The sequence below is a fragment of the Leopardus geoffroyi genome, chromosome A2 (assembly GCF_018350155.1).
Source record: "Leopardus geoffroyi isolate Oge1 chromosome A2, O.geoffroyi_Oge1_pat1.0, whole genome shotgun sequence".
In the NCBI taxonomy this organism is placed as follows: Eukaryota; Metazoa; Chordata; class Mammalia; order Carnivora; family Felidae; genus Leopardus; species Leopardus geoffroyi.
Window position 1 is genome coordinate 88994391 of NC_059331.1, and position 8226 is coordinate 89002616.

Sequence of the window (8226 nt, forward strand, 5' to 3'; positions counted from 1 at the left end):
GTATGTAAAAAGTGCAGCATAGTACCACTTGATTTTTATTATACTTTGAAAGGCAAATGAAGTAAATCAAGGAGAAACAAATCTAAAGGCAGTGCTGAAGTGAAGTCCAGCCTTTGAAAAAGGCTTCCTATTAATCACAGACCTGACCTTTTCATTAAGGGGCACTTGTTGGAGTCATTGACACGGTTACAGCATTCATATGTGTGAACTGTACTCCATGGTATTCATGTACTGGGGAAGGCATAGTGAAATTAGATTCTCTCCCTGTAGGGGGTAGACATTGACCGCTATTCAATGCCAACAATTGTCGGTTTAAGTATTTCATGAAGAATGACTTTTAAACTGCATTTACTCCACCATCAGTAATGTCAAATGCAATTCTTAAAGAAATATATTTAACGAGCAATAATTAATTAAACCTCTCATAGCAGCAACTTTATCCAAGATAAATCATTTCTGAATATACACAAAGGAGTCATCAGGATTCTACCGTCATGGCTTTTAAACCATCAATTTCAATGATGTCCATCTGTAATAGTTAGAAAACAAAAACAAAACGCTGGCCGGTAGGGAATTATTTAAACAATGCAACAGTGTTTTATCCAGTTTCACCTGTCTATGTACCCTATATATGTACATTGTCTTTTGAGACAACAATGCCTTCCAGACTAATTTTTAAAAAAAGCCTAAGTTAAAAAAAAATCCTTGAATGATTGCAAAGAGCTATTATGATGTGCTGACAGTTTTTAACTGCATCCTTTTTATTATTATCATCTTTGGGCAATATGTGATGCATTGAATTTAGAATCCTAACTGGAATCTTTGTCAGAGCATATGTCTCATGCGTTTATTTCTTACATGGAACATCATACATTTGAACAGCAAACACATTCTTTCACATTGGCTGACATTCCACCTGAAAAAGTCCACCACAGTTAGCTTGTTAACACAATTCAGGATATATGGTATAGTAGTAAAAAGATTCCCCATAGCCAAGTAAAAATCAGAGTAGGGGGTTCAAGGAACAGGGCTGCATTTAGATCAAATCTGAACTTGAAGTTCAAATATAGTTTAATAGTGAATCTCAAGTTGTAAATGCAAAGTAAACGCAAAGTGAAGGCTGCTTTAAACCAAGCATGAAAGACCAAAAAGTCAAAGTTGAGATTTCCTACATCTGGCTTTAATATCTCTTCCTATGCTATCAGACAAATGACCTTTGTTTTGTTTTGTTTGTTTAAAAATTCATTATCATTGTCATTGCTGCTACAACTTAATACTGCGTTTAGTTTTTAGCATCTTTTCTTTGGTAAGAGATTGAGCTGTAGAATGGATTTGGTGAGCAAAAATTTCAGGCAAATGCCACACATTAACGAACAGTGACATAACAATACAGCTATGCAGAAAAGTTGAAAACTATTTTCGAGAAAAGTATGTGCTTCTTACATATTTTTTTTATTGTCAGAACTGTGACAAAACACTTGCTACCATCATTCCTGACAGCAATAAAGGACATTTCACCCAGAAATAGTGAGTAATATGCCAGGCTACAGGATTGAATTAGCAATATTATTAGCACCACATTTTAGTTCCGAGACCTTCTGAATGAGGAAGTCACTTGCAGAGTATTTAAGCTTCAGTGACAGTGCCAAGGCACTGTGCAAAACGAAACCGGAGGAAATCCACAGGGTTATGAACGCAGGCTTTTTGCTAGTTCACTTTTGCAGTCTTTAGAGGATTCCCTGAGAGTAAACATCCTTAATTAATTCCCAAGTAAAAGAAGAATAAATTTTCCACTTACTGCATTTGCTGTCCTTTGTCCACACGTTGAAGTCAAAGAGCTGTTCTGCTGTTCTTACCTAGCTCCAGGTTGCCCTCCGGATTAGGCATAAACGTGAGCGGCGAGAAGCGTGTTGACTCTGTAACTGTACAAGGAGCAGCCCATCTCACTGCTGCTAGCGAGCCGGTCAGGACAGAGTGCTAAACTTCAGCATGAGAGCACAGCATCTATTACCCCTGAGGCTCTACCATTTCACCTACACCTGGGCGGATCTATCAAGCTTCATCTCTATTAGAGCTATTTGACTCTGTGGTTTAAGAGGGAGGAGGAAAAAAAAAAAAAGAGGCTTGCCGTTGTCACACTTGTTTCCTATTAAAGGGCCTTACGGTGGATTGAGTAATTGTGTACGAAGGTAGTCTGGCTGGCAGATGTGTGCAGCCCCAGCGGAGCCCTAGATTCAAGGCAGATGGGTTGTACCAGGGCGCAAACAACATTGAGAGAGAGAGAGGCGTGATTAAAACAGCAGGCCTCTGTTTTATAGTGCTGGAAGTGGGGTAGCATTAAAGCTCCTGGGAATCAGAGTTCCCCAAATGGCACTACTCTATAGAAAGAAAAACAATAAATTCAATAAAAAAGAAAGATGTTCAAGCTACAGAAGTTATAGAGGTATTTATAATATTCACTTTAACTATTAATGAAGGATTAAATGAAGCACCTTTCCCCCAATACTCCAACTGAACTTAATTAAAACTACTCAATCATGGGTCATCATGGGTTATTGATAGTGTTAATGTGATGGATTTGAAACAGATCCCTCATTCTGCCGCATAAGCCATGGTTATCTTTTTAATCTGAATTAAATTGCTTTAAGGAGATTTACACTGTCAGGCAGATTGACATTCTGCAATAGGACATTTTTTTTTTTTTTTTAATGCGGTTGAGGCCAATGGTTAAAAAAAAAAAAAATATCTGCTTGTAGGTATTTCTGCTTGCATACCACACATTATCTCAAGCACCTTAACCCACGGAAACTTTAGGGCTTTCTGTGTCACCTCTCTGACAATCAAAACTAATCAGAGTGTGTATAATAATACTAATCAGAATGAATATAATTCACTTTCCCAAATCAGAATTGTTTGATCTATTTTCCTATGTTGTTGAGAGCTACTTCCCTTTGTTAAATAGCACACAACTACTATTATTAATCATGATGATGGTAATTGAACAGTTGCTACATGCATTATCTCTTTTGAGTCCTACAATGACACCTTAAGGTCAATATTGCTATTATTATCTCTCTTTTTTTCACCTGAGGGAAAGAGTTGGAGTTGGTCACATAGTATGATTTGGAATCACAATACCATTGGATCTGACCCTAGAATCTTCACTCTTCACTATGTCATACAGTCTCTGTACAAAATAAATTATATCCTGCACAAAATAAATGATTCTCATCGCTTTCTTTTATAGAAAACTTGGAACGGATTTTTTCTTTTATTTCTCTTGGTAGTTATAATTTAGAATTAAATACTCAAGTTTGTGTGTCCAAATAGAAATACTGTCCAGCCCACAGAGAGGTTGCACTAATGGTTCTAAGGATCAATGAGGGGAAGAATTGCTTAAGTAAATGTAATTTAAAAATAATTCATTGACACAGTTTCTTATAGTTAAAACATTTGAGCCAATCTTTCTTTAATTTTTTAAAATGTTTTATTAATTTTTGAGAGAGTGCAAGTGGGGGAGGGTGAGAGAGAGGGGGGACAGAGGATCCGTAGTGGGCCCTATGCTAACAGCAGCTAGCCGGATGTGGGGCTTGAACTCACAAACCTCGAGATTATCACCTAAGCCAAAGCTGGATGCTCAACCAACTGAGCCACCCAGGTGCCCCAGCAAATGTTTCTTAATATTTCTAACTGGTACACTGCAAGTTAGTGGAAGAAGGAAGAACTAAGAATTTCAATAAATAAATAAATTCTTAATTTTATATTCATTTTACACATTTCCCTAAATCAATCCAAATCTATTTTTTGAGTAATAATTTCTTATTCTCCCTCTAATGTTTTACCATTTTCCAGTGAATTAATGCTATATTTGCTCTAATAGAAGCTTATTTTACTCAGTGGTAAAATTATATTACAGAGTATATGAAAAAAATTTGTTAAAAACCCCTCTCACTTTATTTCTAGAGACAAAAAGACAGAAAATAAGTCTAAAAATAAATTTATACTTCCATGAAATTTTTATTTAAATAATGAAACTTAGGGCCTCCTGGGTGGCTCAATACGTTAAACGTCCGACTTCAGCTCAGATCATGATCTCACACTCCGTGAGTTCAAGCCCTACATCGGGCTCTGTGCTGACAGCTCAGAGCCTGGAGCCCGCTTCAGATTCTGTATCTCCCCCTCTCTCTGCCCCTCCCCTGCTCATGCTCTGTCTCTCTCTGTCTCAAAAATAAATAAAAACATTTAAAAAATTTTAAATAATGAAACTTAGATTTATTTAAAAGTTTTGTCAAAGATAAACAAAATAAAAATCTGGTCATGAATAACAGCATGGTCTTATGCTATATGCCACATTATACTGACATCCATATTTATAGTCCTCTGACTTTGGATGTTTATAATAATCTGCTAAATATTAGCAAAAATGTATTCCTTATATTTCTACCCAAGATATGAGAATAAGAATAAATATACTTTAAAATGCAAAAAAAAATAAGTATTAAAAGATGATGAAGGAGAAATATAAGGTATCATAAAAGTGGGTATTGAGTACCAAGAAAAAAGGAGCAGAGATAAAAACAAGGAGTAGAGATAAAAATACTGGAGACAAAGCAGACTGTGACTTAAATGTAACCCAAGGGGCCAATGCAAATTGAAGAGACCTAAATGGTTAACTACTGTTTGTACATAGTCACCATTAAGGAGAGGGCCTTTTAAACAATGTCTGGTTATTTTACAGTGTGTGTTTCTATGTGCAAAGATTTGGATGTCCTAAAGACATTATAAGCAAACATTGATATTCAAGTTACAGAAAATATGCTACTGAAAGAATACAGATGTACCTATAGAAATACTGAACAGGAGAGCAATTAATCTTAATTTTCTTTAGTTGGATTTAAGTAAATTAGGTTAAAGTTTATCTGTGACTATTTGAAATCTGTTTGATGAACATCAGCCAAACTTTAGCATTTTCAGAGTTCAAAAATTTTCATTGGAAAAACAAACAAAAGTACATCATGGTTTTATATAAAATGCCATGAATACCTTCATTGTGATTTTTTTTTTTTTTTTTTTTTTTTTTGTATCTTGGCTGAAAATGGGACATATTGGAAACATCCCAAGAAACAATGTCCTGGGGAGTTTCCAGTCTAACTTATATACCAAAGTTTGGGTAAGAATTGGAGAAGCATACAGACTTTACTGTGATTTATTTCTAGGTTTATTCACAACCAATCATATAAGCCTATTCTCAAGAGAGTCTTTTATACCAAATGTTGTCTAATTTATGAACTAATGATCTAATGCTTGCTGTTCCCCACCCGCCTTAGGAAGGTAAAAATCAGAATTTTCCCAACAACAAACCCCTTGTCACTGATTTTTACTCCTTTGCATTGAGTTTGTCACCATCCCATCTACACACAGTATCCCCATTAGTTGTCCTGATAGTGACTATGGGCACTGTGGCGATCATATGTGGATGTGATGTTTGATTCATAAGATTGTTTCAATAAATTCCAAATGTGATCTGCCATTTCCAATTCATTATCAAAATATTTTGTTAAAAATAATGTACAAATATTTCTGTTTTATATGTTTATTCAAATATTTAAGATATTATGTAACTGAAACCAAAATTCATGGTATTTTTAAATTACCTGGTTCAAGATTTTATTTAAAAAAAAACAACATGTGTGTCACTTGGGCCAAGATTTAAAGCCCAAATGGCGAATAATTTGCGTTCCAAGCTGCTTACTTTCGAGTTTAAGGCAATAAAAAAAAATGCTTGTGCTGATCCCTGGTAGCAAGTCAGTATTTCTGAATAAAATTGCTTCAACTCTTAAATGTAAATACCCTTTATATGAATTATCTTCAACAATATTCCATATCCTTCCGTCTTTCTAACCCATGGTTTCAATACTTGGCCTTGTTAACAAAAGAAATGAAACACACAGAGCCTCATTAAAGCGTGAGATCAATTGTGTCTTCTACCTAGAAGTGTTTTTATCTAGTGTGGTTTAGGTGGTTGCAATTGTATGTAAGGTGAAGATGGGGCCGACAGTTGTATTCCTGCTGGTTCTAGAACAGGGGAAATTGTTATGTTTTTTGGTTGTTGTTGACTCTATTTTTTTGGTTGTTGTTGTTTAGACATGATGTCTAAAATACATCATGCATTGGCAGAAAAAAAAAGTGTATATCCCAAACATTAAGTATTCTATTCACTTGATGATATGATTTTAATAGTACAGGATAAAATATCAGTAAGACAGGGTTCACAGGATTACAGCAGAGGAAATATCTCTAACAGTAGTTCTGAAAAAAAGTATACCTAGGTTTGTCAGTTAGGTGTGAATAATCAAGAATTTCACAAATACTTAGGAGAATTTTTTTTTTATGAGACCAGGCATGATATAATTCTATGACAAAAATATTTCCAACCCTAGTCATCTTCTTACTCTATTAGATCTCAAATACTTTCTTTAAAATGCCCTCTGTCCAAGGTCAAGAGCATTCTTAACAAATTTTTACTGTGGTAAAATGTTAATGATCTAGGAGGAGGAGGAGGACAGTTCCACCCCTAGAATATTTTCTTAAATTGTTCTTTATCCTCCGGATTAGTTTAAGACATTAGCTAGTGGTCACTGGAAGGCTAGTACAGTACACCTTTCAAAGGACCAGTTGTATCATAGAAGAGTTTTCCTGGGAAATATGAACAGTTTGGGGTATCAAAAATGGAACACAGAACATCAAAAAGGCTCCAAGTTGGTTGAAAGTCTTAATTCCATAAACCCACATGAGGAGGTGAAGCCAAGGAAGGTTTATGTGTGGAAAAAGATAGACCAGGGTGATGGAAAAATTGGGCAAAGGCTGGAGGTAGGGGACACAGGGGAATTTAAATGAAAGGAAAGAGATCTAAAAAATAGTTGTACCAAGTTTAGAATTTTACTTAGGCCAATACGAGAAAATATATAAATTAATTGGAGAATGTTTGTGACTCAATCCAAATGCTAAAACTATAAAATAAAATTATTATTTTCACCATTCTTCGAGATATGTCAGGCAATTTTTAATTCAGCTCAACTAATAACAGCCACTTCTTATTAGCTATTACTGATGTAGACATCATAAAGAAGCAAAGCAAGGCATAGTGTCTGACCCCAAGACATTTTACAAACTACCTGAGATGAAAATATACACACACAATAAATTAAATGAGATTTTATGATCAGAAAGAATGATACAGACAATAAATTTAATAAGAGTTCAGAAAAATGAGAAATCAGTGTGGGTTGCATGAATTCAGAGGTACAGAAGGACATCATGTGGTTCAGAAATGATGACAAAAACAGACTATATCAAATAAAGGGTTTGAATGGGGGAATCATGGAGAAAGTCTGGGAGGGGCAAGATTATGTAGAACAAAGAAACATTGTTGGAAGTTTTCTGGTAAGTGTCTGGCATGATAAATATATTTTAGAAAGATTAATTGGAAGGGATTAGAAAAAGGCAAGACAGCCTTTGAGTCTGCTGCAATAACTCAGGCACTGACCTACATTTCTCATTTGATTATCACTTTTCACTCTGCTTGAGACTATCCCCACAGATATATATTCTCTAGTCCTCCTCACATTCCACTCCCATTTCTACCCCTATGTTCATGCCATGCACTTGTGGTTCAGTGGAAAGTGAGATTTAACAAGTCTTTGATTTAAATCCCTATTCCATCACTTAATAGTAATTTAACTTCCCCAAACCTCAATTATAAAAAAAAATGGGATTTTAATCTGTGTTTGTGAAGTTTACTTGTGATGAGATCATTGAACTGGAACTTTATACAATGGAATGAATATAAGCCTGTGGTTGGATAATCAACGTCGTTCTCTGTATCCCTGATACCTGACCTCATGTTCGTATCCTAGTACAGATGTCATAAATATTTTGAAATGTTTGTATATCTTAATATTTCTCAAAGCATTTATCAGAAACACAGAAAACTTACTGAACTTCATTCTTTAGGATGACTAGATGGATTTAACTAATGATAATAATACTAAAAACAAATGAACAAAAATTTGGATTCAAAAGAAATTCCAAAGCTAGAAGCAGCAAGACTTCATAACTAATTAGAGATGAATTAAGAGGTTGAGTGAAAATCAACCCTACAAGTAACTGGGGGAAAAAAAAAACACACTAGTGGATTAAACAAGAGCAATATTTATTCAATACTTC

General features: G+C 34.9%; 1 protein-coding gene across 2 annotated transcripts in view; it reads right to left on the reverse strand.

The window, feature by feature from the left end:
* The window catches only part of SEMA3A (semaphorin 3A), a 467148-nt gene extending 464876 nt beyond the window's left edge, over positions 1–2272 (reverse strand). The window contains exon 1 of one of the 2 annotated variants that reach the window (XM_045494648.1): positions 1799–2272. The gene's annotated coding sequence lies outside the window, so the exon portion shown is untranslated. The remainder of the gene's footprint in view (positions 1–1798) is intronic. The other variant, XM_045494647.1, reaches the window with a different exon arrangement.
* Between the last annotated feature and the right edge of the window lie 5954 nt (positions 2273–8226).